General features: G+C 24.8%; 1 protein-coding gene across 2 annotated transcripts in view; it reads left to right on the forward strand.

Moving 5' to 3' along the window:
• LOC114127544 (serine/threonine-protein kinase BRSK2) overlaps positions 1–17,022 on the forward strand; it is a 94,853-nt gene that overhangs the window by 12,194 nt on the left and 65,637 nt on the right. The window lies entirely within an intron of this gene.

Here is a 17,022-nt window from a genome sequence, read left to right on the forward strand (position 1 = left end):
TTGAAAAATATTTGTTACTTACCATTTCATGCTTAAATATTGAATCAAAGTTTAAATTTCAAACGATTATAAAAAAAATCGTAGCTATGTATTTTTTAATTGATTCAACTTTTACAAAAACAAATTAATAGGAATTTTGTATTGAGTCTTAAGCTTTTAGAGTTTTGACAAATATTACATTTATATAAACCATAATAATGGCTCAAGAAAACATTTAAACATATCTTGAAAATTGTATAATATCTAGAATAATATAAATATTTGGTGAAAGTTTCAAGTCACTATTAAGGTCACTCCTTTCTGAGTATTATAACAAAAAAAAGCAAAATCGATTTCGTCAAAAACTGGTGTTGCGTAAACATTTAGTTTTTGTTAGTTTTTCTCAATCATTAATAAAATACTGGAAATTCAGTTTTCTCCGTCGCAAAAATAACAACTAAATCAAATTTGTTATCAGAAATCACATGTACCAAAAAGCTGAAGATTATAGTAAATTTCCCGCTTTAAAACGCGATAATGGATAAAAAAAAAAACACAGTAAAAAAAAACCAACAGGAAGAATAAAACAGTAAAACAGCAAAACCAATACAGCCTTCGCCTTACCTGGAATCTAAAAAAATATGATTTATTTCGTTTAGTGTTTATTTGTTTTCTAAACGCTCTAGCGCTTATAGTTTCGTAATACATGCATCTACAAAATTACACGGGGTAGCTGGATTTGTTGAAATAAATTGTTATTTACTTGGGATAACACTTGGTATATTATATAATCTATAAATAAATATATAAGTATATAAATACTTGAGTTGCCGCTGTTTTTTCACATATCATAGAAAATATATAGGTATTGTTATATAATAACACTTTATGACTAATGTCATCTCTATAGTTGACGTAACCCAATATTTGAATAACGGTGTACCTATTATAAGTATATTTATATATATATGTACATTGTACACAGTATAAATGTGTATTCTCACAAATATTCATATATTTCATTATGTGGTATGAAAAATGAGGAATACCCGTGTTATTTCGATACAGCAGGTACTGTCTACATTTTACATGTTTTAATCATATATGTACCTACTAATTGCTTTTTTATGATGCATACGTCTTGTGTGCGTTTTAATACATTTTTAATTTCAAATTAACTAAGCCGGAAAGGGTGAAAGAAAAAAAAACTATTGATTGACGTAAGAGCAGTATATATAGCGTGAGGGAAGCCACCAAAAGGTTACCCATTTAAAAGCTCTTTAACTATTGAGCGAAGCGCTCCCCACCACCGGGTACCCCACCCCACCCAAATGATAAGTGTAAACAGAGGGTGAAATAATTTGTGAACGCAGCACGAATATGAGCGCAGCGCGGGATTTTTATTCACTGGTTTAAGCTCCTAGACATCACTACCGTCGAATGTGTAGCTGTAATGTTTCGTACGCTCCGTAGATATACCACGTATACCACGTGCGGTACACCGCCGATGGCTTGCGGAAAACGTTCACCTAAAAAAATATTATAATAATATTTAGAAAGTGTACGCACAGTTGTAATAATCGTATGTAACATAGTACTAACTGTGCTCGCACAAGCCGATGTAGTGTTATAATAATATAATTGATTGTTGGCATTGAAAAATTTAAACCGCAACACATTTCAACGAGCGCTTAGCAAGTACGTTAAGTGTACAACAACGTATAATACAATATCGTCGCACGTGTACAGTCTTTATATATAGTTTATACATTATATACACATTACACACGTATAAACAAATAGGCGGGGAAGTGTATTAAACAAATTAACTTTCGTATTATAAGTCAAGCTAACATTAACAATTAATATAATTAACTGTAAAAACTTTAAGCTAATAAAGAGTGCATTATTATTTTTTAATTACCGCCTGGGCCATACGAATTCAAAATAAAATTCACAAGTTATGATGTACTCGCATAGTAGTTAGGTATGAGCAGAAATATTATGAAAACATTTCCCGCCGCGTCGTCGGTTTAAAAAAAAAAAGTAGTTAGGTATAATAATACATATAGGTACAATGTTCGTGTCTATAAATTATTCGATAAATTTTAAATTTTCAAGTAATTATATATTTATTAGAAAAATTATTAGGTAGTTATAGTAATATTGTAGAAAAAAATTATTTTGAAAAAATTTACATTTTTAATAGTTATGACACCCCCTTCCCATATTAGTACATAAATCTAAATCAAACACGATTCCGATAATTTTTTTAATTTTGAATAAATTTTCCAAACACTTGCAAAGCATTTATATAAAACTATATAATATTATATTTTGTTTTCAACTGTAAAATACTATTTAATATATACTATATACATTATACATATTATAATATATACGAAGCAACATATTATTATTAACATTTTAAAAACGCAATGTATTTTACAAAAATTCTATTTATCCGCGATCGACCTATCACCCTCAAATCGTCGTAAACGTACGCTATAAAAAAATTATTTTTTCTTTCAAGTTATGTAATCATACAATATCATGTGTGCATTTGATCACTGTGTGATATATTGTTATTTGATGACGTCATCAGTACCTAACTATAATGTCATATTGTGTACCTGGCGATCATAGACAGAATTTTTTGAAATACTGACGTTAATATATATAAATAAATAAATAATTATTGTTTTGAGAAATAAAAACACATATCTTGGAAAAAAAAAATTAAAATACTATTAACACTTACAACTGTGCATATATAAGACATAATGTAGTAGTTACTATTTGAATATTAAAACTATAGTATAAAATATTAAACTATAATAAAGGTAAAATAAAGAAGAAAAAAATATAGTCTATATATACCTAAGTAAATACACGGTTTAATAATAATTATACATAAACTAGATAAATCAAGACTTTTAACATAACTTTTGAAAGACTTCAAATTAAAATAATGATTTATATTATTATTTAAAGATTTTTCATAGTTTTACACCGTTATATAAAATATCCATTTGGCTAAAAACTTATATTTAATAATGCAATCTATAGTTATAATTAATCTAGTTAGATAATTGCTAGAAGTTTTTTCTCGTATAGAAATACCGTAAGTATAAACTAGATAAGACGTATTTTACCAAGGACAACCTAATTATATTTTGTACCAGTTATTAAATATTTATTTAACTTCTTTGAATATGAAGAAGATTTTTATACATTATTATTCATTAATTAATATGACTAGGTATCTCATTCAAATCTATATTCATGAATTAAGCCTAACTGAAATAGATTTAAAAAATGAATTATAAAACTATTTTGATAAAAAAAATATTTTGTTGACGATGATACAAAAAATATTGTGTAAATAAATAAATTATAAGCAAAAACAAATAAATAGTAAGACAAAAAACTGAATGCGTACCTACAACATTTTCTTTTTCCGTTCCAGTGTTGTACCACCAGTGCAATATATTTTATTTTGTCAGTACCTCATATTTTGTAATATATCTGTTATTCTTCAATGTTATTGTGGTGATACGGCGTTATAGATAGACAAAATAGGCACATCACTGCATGGGTCCGTTTGTTAGGTATTTCTTAATATTATTATGATCTTAATACAACCAACGGTTATCAATAATATTATGTTAAATCGATCTATAATACTGTCCTTCTCATTTTTTTTGTAAATATAACATTAATTACGTCAATTAAATTTTTTTTTTCATTTCAACATTTCAAAAATTCAAATTAAATCTCTGATATAGATTTTTGGTTGACGTTTAGTGGAGACATTTTAGCTACGGTATTATCAAATATTGCCAATTATTTTTTGTTGCAATCAATTTTTCGTTTTTAGAAAATAATAGAAAAAAAACCATAAATTTCGCAAGTTGAGAAAAATTTAAATTCCATCACCTGTGACCGATTTCCAATGCGTCAAGCATTACGTATACGGTACACGGATCTTATTCTCATTTCGTTTTATATTACTGCTCCAAAAAGTAATAGTAGGTAGTTTATATGTATATACAACGAAAATATAAAATCCATTACTTACTATAAAATCGATATAAGCTTCCTCTTGTTCACGATGTAAATTAAATTTTAAAACATAAAAACAAGTGAAAACCAATTTCATGTTGTTGACATAAGAACGACATCATTAGCTAATTGATTGATCGAAACAAACACAACTACACAGGTACGCGTCTCCATGATTAACACGTTTTTAAACCTCTTATAGTCCTCGCTTGATTTTTAGATTTATACTTTACATAATCCACCTGACACCTTCCGAAAAGGATTAAAATTTTTTTTCTCGTACCTGTAAGCAGATTAACACACTCCGTGGCCCATTAAATAAAAAAATACACTTATATACACTTTATTATTATTTATTTATTATGATTAAACGGGCTATGCCCTTTTGATACAATTTTATTGAAGTGTATAATACCCCTTATACCTACTGAGAGATTTATTTAATGTAAAATACTTATTATTTCAAAAACTATAAATGTTTTTTAATACATTTTTGTTACAAATGTTAGTCGTTAAAAATAAATATTTTTACTATTACTTATTTCATTTTTTTTTTTTTTTTTTAATGACAACTAGCAATTTGAATTCCTTATTATTGATTATAAATCCGGATATTTTTTTGAGCACGTATAAATTATATATAGTACATGTATATAAAAATCGACTTTTGTTCGGTATTAAATTACCTAGCTTGCAAATTGTAAGTATATTATAAGTTTTGGTTAATGAATGAGCGGTATAATACAAAGGTACTCCGTAAAGTGTTGGTACACTATTTCGCTCAGCTAAATTCTAAATATTCTTGTAAAGTAAAAACTAATAAACTGTTTATCCAAAATTAGTTTTTAGACAGAACTAAATACTTCGAATAATATTCTATTTCGGAGTATAAAATTCCACGAATTATTCGTTTCATGTTTGTCTTTGTATACGTTTACCAACGTAATAACCAGTTTAAACTAATAATAAAAGTATTGCTCTTATGCCTTAAGAGTTCATGACTATGTAGACTAGGTATTCTCAGAAATTCGATTGCTAGTTAGAAATTCGGTTTATAAAATGTTTACGAAAACAGCTTTTGTTTCGTGTACGAATTCTAGTAAACTGAAAATACTATAAATACTTCTGCAATCATACTAGTAATAATAATATTATTTTCGTCATCGAAATTACGTTTCAAGGTATTATTTAATAGAAGAAAAAAAGATTATTGACCGGTGCAAACAACTTTAATACATATTATTACTATTGCGTATAATCACAGCTCATAATTTTTGTTCCAAAACCAATAACATAATAATAATAACATACTGCGCAATTAACTTTGTTGTAAATATAAATAATAGGATTTGGAAAAATCAACGTCGTCGACATTGGGGTCTCTGGTAACCATATTTTTCCAAGGCCCGCTAACCGGCCTTACGTGTAAAGCCACGTGACACTGTTCCGGAACGATGTAATAATACAAATTCCCTTGTTCGAAGAGAGGTTATTGTTGTTAATGGGTCTAAAGAAAAAACAAAGAAAAAGTTTTTTTCTTTATCGTATTACTATTATTATTTTTATTATTATTTCATTATTTTAACGACGTAACAATATCGATTAACATAATATTGTTAACCCCCCCAAGTATTAAAACATTAAACGCGGGAAAGGCACTCAAACGAAAAACATATTAATAATGACAACGCCGCCGCGGCCGCTTCGAAAACGAGCGAGTACGCATATAAGTATACACAGTATACACTCGTCAGTCGTCACCGTATACGCTCCCACCTTATAATACCTCTGCCGGTGCTGCACTAAGTGAATTACTTTTCGTGCACCGCAAAAATAATAATAAGCAATAACATGAAATCTATTAAAGCGTGTAAACATCTTTTTCATTGTATCTACCTTTAATATAGATTACATACATCACGGTATTATTAATTATGTTGCTCATATTTTACGAATACGAACTATTAAAACACTGCAGTGTTGTATTATGGATTATGCAGCGTAGTCATATATCTTTAGTTTTGTTTTGTTTTTTTAATTTTTGTGTAGACTGTCTTACACTAAATGCACGATGATATTATACTTTCCTTATTCGAATTTTCATTGACAAAATAAAAAAATATAAAATTATTTATAATTTCTCATTTTAAATTCGCTGATGACTATATTTAGTAGTATCTATATCAAGTATTTGTCAAAAAATATTTTGACGAATAGTGGTCAAATCAAAATTGTTTCAAATTTCGAATTATTATTGCCTATAATACATAGTATAATCACTAACCATTGTAATAATTGTACTATTTTAAGTTATTCGTTGTATAAGTCAGTGATAATATCAATTTATAATATTAATATTAGTGTTTATACGTTATTAAAGTCATATTAAAGAATCCGAGAAAATAATTAATTCGAGCTGAGGTAGAACTTTTTTTAAAGATTTTTAACATTGTCAGTAATTACCATCGTAAAAATTGAGGTTTACCGAATATTTCCGGCAAAACATTACTGACTGTACATTATTATGGTTTATTGTAATTATTTTGATATTTCAATTTGGACAAAAACAATAATACTGATCTATAAACGATGGCATTTATAATATGATTGTCTATATGATTGACTAATAGTATGCAAGTCAGATGTCTCAAACAACGATTTCAAAATTTCATCGCCGGTAAAAAAATTTAAGACAAAAATATATTATTTAAAGAGGCAATTATTATTATTCTCAGAGTGGTAATTCTGAGAGTTTCAATACGTGACTATTTTAGTATTGTTTGTTATTATTTCGTAGTATTATGTTTTATGAAAGCTGTTTAAAGTTAGGCTGATTTGGGTCGGGTTATGTGGACAATTAGCATTCAAACAACGACGACATGTGTAGTTTATCGCTCAACGACTTGAGCGTTAGAAGAAAACCGTACCGTGTCAACCAGTACATAATAATATAATATAAAACCAATTAATGTAGAAGTTAAATAAAATTTAAACAGCTATTAACAAAGAGACAATTTAAACAATTTATACGATAAAAGTTATTTTTTTTGTTTATTTGTTGGTTAATTAACAATAGTGTGTGGATGGTTTTAAAGACCTTAGTATAAATCTGAAGACATTAAAATATTAAAAAAATATTAAAAGCGGGTCTCTAAATTAAACACAAAATATCAGTCTAATAACCAAATTTTACCTCTCCTCTCTCGAAAAAATAAAAAAACACAATTTAATTGTATTCACTATTAGATAAAGAATTATAGATGATAAAAATTAGTTAAAGTGACTACATATTATACACAAACTCTAAAATAGTAATTAATTAGTTATTAGGGTTTAAAGAACAGTTTTTCAAGAAATGTAGCAAGAAAATTGTAATTTTATATGCCGAGAGTTAGATTATTTTGTCAGGAAAACTTTAATAATAATAATAAAAAGAGATATTTTTATTATATATCATATTTATCATATTTACTCATAGTCAATGGGATATTTTATTATTTTTGGGAATACTATAGTCCTTATTGATATTATATTATTAATGAATTTTATTTTTTTATTTTATTTTAAACCTATACGAATTATATAAAAGGTAAAAGTCATATATGAAAAATAAAGTATGTAGCCTTTTAAGTAGGTACTTTCATTATAATTGATCTTGGAATTTTTGGTAAAAGCATGCCTTTTGATAATGTTAATGGTCGGGTTCATACTATAAAAAGGTTTTATATTTTGATGAAATAAATGTGGGCGAGGTCAGAGTGTTTTATACCCTGACATCTGGTGTATAAAGCTTTTTAATATTTTTAAAAGTATAAACAATTTTTATGAATTTTGATATTTTTAAAACATAATATCATACAACATGATATAATACGTTTAATAAATAATTATAAAGTCTCCAACAATACAAACACTGATGATAAGCAGCCACTTTTTATGTATGCTTTCATAGTTTCATACAGTATTTAGTAAATGCAATTAATATTATGGTGACCTACAATTTGAAGAACAACATAAAAGTGTGTGAAGTTGTGAAGAGCTATAAAAATAATAAATGTACCCATACAAGTGCCTTTTGAAAATATTCGTCTAGTTAACATCATAATATTATATGGGTGGGTCCTTAATGCATTTCAACGTTTTGGATTAAAAAAAACAAAGTTTGTTGTGCGTTGTATCAAAGTTATTTAATACACTCCAAGTGAAGTAAGAAATATTATATATTATAATCTTATATCAATCTGTTTTCATTGTTTTCAGCTTGTTAAATTTTGTGAGGTGATAGTTTTCATATGAAAAATTCAAAATACTTTAAAATTAAAAGTAGTTACTTTGTTGCATTATACCAGTGCATATACACCCTATACTAGCTATGTTCAATTTAGTATCGTACGATTACAGATTTCAAACTAACCCTATTAATTCCTCGCAAACACAAATTATACACACACACGTTATCTGTGTTTTTGTTTTACCTATTTACAATTGTCTATCATTAGTCATGAAATATAGTTTGCACCGTGTTCGGTAATTTATTTTAAGCTCTGAATGGTACGATGAATGTATTATAATGTTTTACAATAATTATGTGTGTTAATTTATTGTTTTTTGTTTTTTGTGTCCATCATCGCCTTTCGATGAAATAAAAATAGTTCAATATTTATTTTTAAAGTTGAAAATTAACTCTAGTTTGTACTTTGTAGGGTAAACAATTCTTAGTACTTTTCAAAGTAGAAACCGCCCTGTGTCGATCAGCACATAATAACATTATATAGAGCCAATCACGTCAACGCTGTGTTTAAATAATGGGAGGATGGAAAGGATGAATGTTGTAAAAATGAAAACTTTTAAATTAAAAATAAAATAAAATTATATCTAATAGAATTTTCAATTTGTATTAAGTAGTTGCATCATAATATCACACTGCAAATACTTACTAAATAACTTTACTATCAAAAGATTACATTATTTTACTAGGTAAGTAATTTTATTGCATAATCAAAAATTATTTTAACTACCTTTTAAAATGTGTATTTTAAATTTATTTTAATACGGTAGGCCCAGTAGATAATTATTCATAATTTTAAAGTGACTTATATTCAAGTTGTACTTACTATAATAATATTATATACATATACTTGAGCGCATCATCTGAATCCGTATTCGTATAACTATTATAATTATAAAGCACGATATTCGGAAGATGATATGCGTTTGCAATAGCCATTGACAATGAGAAATTGGAAATTCACCAATTGCTGCTACCGTGAATCTGCTGCATGTCTATGCATGGGTTCTTTCCTCATTATGTGAGTACCTACTCGTATAGTTGTTTATCGCTAGTTAGTAGATGTGCGATTTTAGGTTTTAGACGAACAGTAGAGTGGCCAACCTATGAAATGATGGCACACCACTTTGCTCATTTAAACTTTAAATATAAATAAGTACTATAGGTACTATTAGATAAGTGTATTCAAATATTTATTAAATAATATATTTTTTGTAGCTACAAATATTTTAGTCAAAATTCTTAGAAAAATATTCTAATTTGGAATATGAAATTAAAAATGTTTGTTATCATGCTTTAAATAAGTAAATTCATTTGAAATAATTTTTTAAAGAAAATATAATTTTACCAACACAAAAATGCCGTACTATTATGACTTAGTAGATAAATATTATAAGAACACACGAGTTTACCAACAAATATTATAATATAGTCAGTGCTTATAAAAACAATGTATGTATATTGTATAATATTATATTAAGTAGTTATGGGTACATAATAGATATTACCTATAGTTATATTTGTAAAAGTAGTAAGCTTTAGAACAATCACTACGATGAATAATATGTTAGTCATGTTATATAACTATAAGTTATTACACACATTTTTGTTTCGATTTGTAAATAGGTACTCAAAATACAATGTATAATGTAATGTACCAGTAAGTTTACAAGTTTAATATACATTACATTGTATAACCTTAAAATTGTTTCAATAATAATTATATTGTTATAATTATTTTATTATACATTAAACATAAATATTTTTTTTTGCATCTTTTCAAGCTTATTACATCATATTTTAAATGATACTAATGCATAGTTTTTCAAACTTTTTTAGTGCATATAATTCCTAACCCTATAGTTATGTATTACTACTATTACTATTGGTTAGGTATATTATATTTGTATTTATTAAATTAAGTTTATTTTAAAGCCTACAATGAGATATAATGTGTAAGACGATTGCACCTGTTTTACACTAGAGCTTCATAAAATATAGATGTGGTTCTTATAAAAAATATCATTCCCAATTTTACAGACTTAAAACTGTAATTGTGTCATATTAATAATTAATACATGTACACACAATAAACTATTTAATAATATTAATAGATGTCATAATAAATATTCGTAGTTATTTTTTTAGTAAATATATTTTTATTAAAACTTAAAAAATAGCTTTATAAAATGTATTATGTTAATAATTAAAAAACTATAAATTACAATTTTTTTAAGACAGGATCGTGGTCTATTACTTTCAAATATTTATAACAAGCTTAAATATTTCATTTTTTTCTAATTTTATTTAAATAAGCAATATGACAAAAAATTGTAATTCATAGTTTTTTATTTACAAACGCTAACAGTTTTATCGTTATTTTATACATTTTAGGAAAAATATATTTACTAAATAAAAATAAAAATATTTATTATGGCATGTATTAATATTCTTAAATAATTTATTGTGTGTACATGTATTAATATGACACAATTTTTAACCAAGCCAACAATTTCATTTTGTTGTCAGTCGTATAATGTAGTAAAATTAGGAAAAAAACGATTGTTTAAAAGGACAACACTTATATTTCATGGAACGTAAACGTTTTATGTTTTTTTTTTTTTGGTGTAAATATTAAAACGGACGCAATCGTATTGCACCACTCTCGATGGTTTGTATTATATATGGCATTAGTGCAAGATTCAAAGTCCGAGTCAAAACAGGTTGACAAAAATATTATAATAATATATTATAATATTTCATTAACACAGCCACGTGTTTTTACTGATCGATAACACAGATTTTTCTATAATTCACACGTCGGTTTAAAATAAATGTTCAGCTATTAAAAATATTTAATCGACTTAAAGTGCAAGTTTTTTAAAAAAAAAAGTAAACGAAGAAAGATGTTCAAGTTGGTACTGATCTGCCTTACAGTTGATGTCGAATGGGTCGCTATAATGCATATTGTGTTAAATTTTAAACTGATAATAAATCATTGTATATGAAAACCCGAAGACCGTCAATTGCGTTCCAAATTCGGGTAAATGTAATTTTTTCCTTTTCTTTTATGTTCTGATTGCGTACTGTTGTAAAGTTGGTATGCGTTACATAAATTACACTTTTTAAAAACTATGCAGGAATATACAATAATAAAGATACTAAAAATATGAGAAAAATGAACTAAATCCAAAAATTGTAAGTACTTAATATTATCTCATTATTTTAGTGTCCCCAAAAAACGATTTTGAACGAAGACCGTCGGCTAGCTTTTAATACTTACTAATTATATTTTATGATATACTTATATTGCCACTATAGTAATTCATTGTATTATTATACTGAGGTACTAAGAAAGAATGACATAATTTCCCTTCATGCTATTTTGAGAAAAATGACATTTTATGTTTAGTAGTTTTTGGTAGTTCTAAATAAATAAATATAATATTTTTCAAATTAAAATTCATAGTTATTATAATAGTGATACAATAGCTTGATTTTACAGGTATTAATATTAATATTATATCGTTGTTATTAACTTTTGAGTAAATATTTTAAAATTTTTGGTTTTAATATAAAATACATACTATGAGGAATTTTTTAAGACTAATAAGCTCTGAAAATAAAATATTTTTTACAGAAAACTACAAAATAATTTGCTTATGTTTACACTATTTTGATGATATTTGTTAATTACGTTATTGTATAACTTAAAACACTTTACAAAATGTATGCACATTTTTTTTTTTTTTTTTTAATTCTAGTAATAATAACTCATAATAAATTTCATTTTACATTTTTAAGGTTTTTTACAAAGCAAATATTTTTTTAACAAAAATTATTAAAAAAAACCATACATTTTACTTCCTCAAATAGTCAAAATATTTTTAAAATCATACCATAAAAATTCATGTTTTTCCTAATTATATTTTTGTTTGATTAATTATTAAAAATAGTATTAGAAATTTTTATTTTTAACTCGCATCTTAGATGATTTAGATTAACTTTCCTACCAAAAAAATATTGAAATTGAAATTCCAATCAATTTTTTGCTCCAAAAGATGACACAAAAAAAACACACACACAAGTACACCTCATTATATACGATAAACAATATATGATTCACGATTCTGCTCAGAATCTAAAAATGAGCATAACAAAATATTTTGATATAAATGTTTATCATAACCCTTTATTGTATTTCAAGTGTATAATATAATATTATATTCGGTCAAAACTATTTATGATTGACGTCGAGATCGGAGAAAATAGGTCGTAGGTACAATATTAATTATTAACCGATGGTCATTATCAAATCTAGCTTAAATGGAAAATTTTACTGTTACGTATTTATTACGATTGTGTATTATAAGTACACGTATTATATACACTTGAAAATGATTTATAGTATTTAGGTTGGTACATCATATATTTTAATTTCATAAGCTGAAGCAGAATAGTTTTCTGGGAATTTGATTACCAATAATGTAAAAGTCGAATTTCAAACTATTAATTTATTTATTGGTTCTAACGCTCTAAGTATTAAAGCATAAATGATAAAAGTGGAATGACAGAGAGTTACGTAAATCTAAATACGTATTATAATATCATATAAACTAGTTTTAATAATAATCATAGTGTATCAGTTAAATGCAATGTTTACGGCAAAAATTAAATTGTGATAGTAATAGTAAAATTAGATAATTTAAATATAGTTAGTAGGTATACCTAATATAGGCTAACCGACTGTTTTCATTCAAAACACTTTTTATGTTATGATTTATCCTTGAGTTTTAGTTAATTAAATTAACCTAACCTAACCCAAAAGTTATCTAAATAAAATAATGGATAATTCATTGAAATTCCAATGAGATAGATAACCTTTAAAATATTCATGTAAATAATACATACTTGCATTTATAAAATGGCTTTTTTGTTATAATTTTAATTATTTTTTAAGCTTATAGAAATGTGTATTCTTTAAACATATTTACCTTCTGTGTTTACAAAGAATGAACGTAGTTTTAAAAAATAATTACATAATTTAAAACATAAAACAACATACAATTTTCTAGATAATGTACAATGTTTCTGATATAAATTACAGTAAATTACTTAATGAACATTCGACACCTACTACATAGCAGACCCAGTTACCTTCTTTCTCTATTTTTGTATTTGAATTTTGTACTATGAAATTGAAAACATGTGTTGATGATGAAAATATTTTTTATTTTCAAAAATATCGTTTCGTATTGGCTTAAATTATGAAAAAAAAAAAATATTTCCTAAAACGTTAATACTTTTTGATAAATAATGAGTGTTTAACTTTAAAAAAATCACCTTATACCCTTGTATAACATGCATGTATGATAATATATTATGATTGTATGATAATATCAAAATATTTTCAAAAAAAAATCATTAACAATATATGTTTATAATTATTTTTTAATATCTATTAAAAGTTACAATGCGTAGTAAAATGTTTAATTCACTTTGTAAAATTAATATATTGTATAATCGTATTATACTCTAGTTATTTTATCAAATTTTCTGAAAGTCATTTATCTGTAATATTTTATTTATTTTTTTATGATTACGTTAATAATTATGAAAAGAAATATTTTACAACATTATTGAAAATTTAATTACATTCAAAATGGTTTCTATATATTAAAACGTATAACAAGAATACAAAAACACCATTAAATTATTATATAATACCTTGTTACTAAGGAAAGTGAAGTGAAGTTTTGAATTTCGTAGCAAAGTGTGATTCGTTTCAATTTAGCAATTGAGAATTGTTAGTGAACTGAAATTTGATTTTCAAAATGAATCTTATTAAAAAGTAAAAGTAAAAGAAAAAATGGATTTGTATAATACTACTAGTATTACTTATACTACTGACAGGTAAATTTTAAATGAAAAGGAATCATATCAAATTTCTGGTACAGTAAATATAAAAATATATTATGATGTATTTTATCAGTTTTACATAAAGTATTTATTATTATTTTATGAAGTAAGACTTAAAAGCATACCTAGCTAAGATCAATAAAAATATTATTAAAATATCTCTCACGTTATTCATCACCACATGTCCGACTACAATAACGTATTATTTATTATAATAATTAATATTTAAACAACTATTATATATATATATACAGTGTATTCACCATTTTAGGGGACACTGAATTTCTTGGTCGCATTTTTTAGGAATAAATTGATTTTTTTTTTACAAACTGGTGATATATAAATACACATTTTTTGATAAATTTCAAAATTTTTTGAAATTTTGATTTGCGCATGCTCAATAAAAACTTTTTTTTTGATATTCAGATAGGCCTATTTTTTAAAGCAATTTTGATGTATCAACTATAGTTCTAAATTTAAAATTGACTGAATAAGAGCCTTGTACATTTTAATAAATAATACATTTTTTCATTATTTTAAAAATTTATAAAATCATTTAAAATTATTGATTACTTTTTGAATATTTATATGTTTTTTTTTTTAGAATTGTCATAAACAAGACTAACATAATATGGGTATAAAATTATAACACTTAAAAAAAAAAAACAAATATTCAAAAAGTAACCAATAAGAACTAATTTTAAATGATTTTATAATTTTTTTAAAATAATAAATGTATTATTTATTAAAATTGACATGGCTCTTATTCAGTCAATTTTGAATTTAGAACCATAGTTGATACATCAAAATTGCTTTAAAAAATAGGCCTATCTGAATATGGTGTTCAAAATAGGAGTTGCTATTCAAAAAAAAAAGTTTTTATTGAGCATGCGCAAATCAAAATTTCAAAAAAATGTTGAAATGTATCAAAAATGTGTATTTATGTATCACCAGTTTGTAAAAAAAAATTGATTTATTCCAAAAAAATGTGGCCGAGAAATTCAGTGTTCTCTAAATTGTTGAACACACTGTATAGGTACCATATATATTATATATATCATATCATATAGCTAACCAAAGATGCAAATTTTAATAAAAATAATTAATTCAAGTTAAGTTAATTGAACTCAACATTGATAGATTAGAAGTTAACATCGAACAAATAATAAATTTCAATTAATAAGTTTAAAGTTAATATAGAAATATATAATATGACTTAGACTCAATTAAAAAAAAAAGTTTATCTATTTTTTTATATTATTTTATGGAGAGTAACGTTCAAACATTAAATTCAAAATTCAATGATCAAGACAATTAAAATATTCATAGAAGCTGCCAATAATATTTCCCTATAAGCAAAAATATTCATGCTATAACAACTTAAGGTAGCTGTTTCGTGTACCTATACTCGTAGTCACCACTTTATTATTAGTGAAAAATAAACGTGGGTAAATGAATTATAATTAACCATAATTATCAATATTGATAAAATATCTCTGCAGGAAGAGTTGGCATAATTTTAAACAAGTGATAGTAATATAAAAACAAATTTTATTCAAGTGGCATGTAACTTACACTCCACTAGTCCACTGTTTGACAAAATGACCAATAAATGCAACAAATAATTTTTTTCGTAAATGGTTTTAAATTTTCAACACTTTATCAACGATATCTGATAATTAAAAACTTACATAATAAATTCTATAAATTCTTATATCTTATAATGTATATATTTTTTAACCAATTATATTTCATTAACTTAAGTTTAACACAAAATAAATGTGCAAGCATTTTTAATTTTAAAGTTTATTTATTTTTAAATTTTTAAACTAGAAATCTTTAACAAAAAATGCATGCATATAATCGTTAAATATGAAATTTTAAATAATATATTGTTATTATAAGTACAAAGAACATATTTTAGAATAATTTAATTCGTACTATCAATAAATATAAAAATAATAAATAAATATATTATTTTACATAAGTATTAGATTTTCATAACTCTTATTTATTTTTATAAACATAATAATATTTTGATTACATTATTTGGACAAAAAATATCTAAGTCAATGTAGGACAACATTTTGGAAATATTTAGGACGCCATTTTTAATAACATAAAGTTTGAAGATTATATTCATTCCTAAATATATTCTGAGTCGAAGAAAAATCATGACCCTTTATAGTTTAATTGTATAATTCAACCACCACCTGCATGCTAACGTTTTGATACTACAAAATTATATAAACAAAAATATTATAAATAAGTAGAATAATATCATTAATCGATTACTGAACTTAAAGTATTTAGATAAATAATAGATCTGCCGCTGCTCATTTTTCGTAATTTTACAAGTGTCTTTTATAAAACCACAGTTGAAGTAAAGTCCGATACATAAATTGTATTCTGCCCGCCTACCATACAAACATTAGTGGCTTATATACCTGCCACTAACACTTAAAAGAGATACAAAGTATTTTATGTTTATCTACATTCTCTTTAATATATTATATTATTATACCTAAAAACAAGACAGAAAATGTATTATTAATTTTACTATGATTATGATTGTGAATTATTTTTATTTAAGACCTTGTACATTAATACACTTATAGTATATTTACTTACCTATTTCATATTATATTACTAAATTTTTCTAAAACGAAAAATTTTTAATTAGTTAATTACTACTTTCGTATTTAAGTGCAATAATAATATTATAATTTCTCGGCAGATGTTAATATTATATTATTATGTTGATTGTTGTA

The sequence above is a fragment of the Aphis gossypii genome, chromosome X (assembly GCF_020184175.1).
Source record: "Aphis gossypii isolate Hap1 chromosome X, ASM2018417v2, whole genome shotgun sequence".
Lineage (NCBI taxonomy): Eukaryota > Metazoa > Arthropoda > Insecta > Hemiptera > Aphididae > Aphis > Aphis gossypii.